The following is a 585-nucleotide window of genomic DNA, read 5'->3' on the forward strand; positions in this document are numbered from 1 at the left end:
ATACTTGTAAATAGAATAGACATGAATTTTAAAACATTTCCATAAGGGGAATTCAGGCTCTATATTTTTAACCCCTGTTAAGACCTCGATAATTCTTTATTCTTGTATCATCAACTGTGGATATATGACGCTGATGATTTCCCCTTCCCTTGCAGGCTGAGGAGTGGGAGGGTCAACTGTATGAGGATGTGAAAAGAAAGTGGAACAGCCACAACAGCTCAGGACTGCGATGCCTGAAACGTACTTCCAATTCAAAATGCTCTCGATAACCTCACAGAAACTCCCATGGAATTGCCTTTGTTTAGTTTTGTATTAATCGTAATGGATGTTGTCTCGACACAAACCACCCAACAGTCATCGTTTCATGAATATTAAAGAGTTCCAGTGGCTTAGTGAAATGGAATCCAGACTTCGCTTGTGCGTGGTCGAGTTTTAAATGTTACGGTCTTAAAGAAGAAGAAAAAGAGTGCATCTGTGGAATTAAGGAGATAGATTTGGTTTCACTGAGCCACATTTTTAGATGTATTATGCAGTTTAGGGGAATGTGCCTAGACAAGTTACGCAGGAGAGTGGAGATTTTGTTTT

The 585-nt window shown here is 39.5% G+C and overlaps 1 protein-coding gene across 1 annotated transcript in view; it reads left to right on the forward strand.

Annotated features, from left to right (window-relative positions):
• The window catches only part of LOC119594718 (serine/threonine-protein phosphatase 6 regulatory subunit 3-A-like), a gene marked incomplete in the record, with an annotated part of 49,082 nt that extends 48,503 nt beyond the window's left edge, over positions 1-579 (forward strand). The window contains 1 exon segment of the mRNA XM_037943777.1: positions 156-579.
• Between the last annotated feature and the right edge of the window lie 6 nt (positions 580-585).

This window comes from Penaeus monodon, chromosome 34, assembly GCF_015228065.2.
Source record: "Penaeus monodon isolate SGIC_2016 chromosome 34, NSTDA_Pmon_1, whole genome shotgun sequence".
Lineage (NCBI taxonomy): Eukaryota > Metazoa > Arthropoda > Malacostraca > Decapoda > Penaeidae > Penaeus > Penaeus monodon.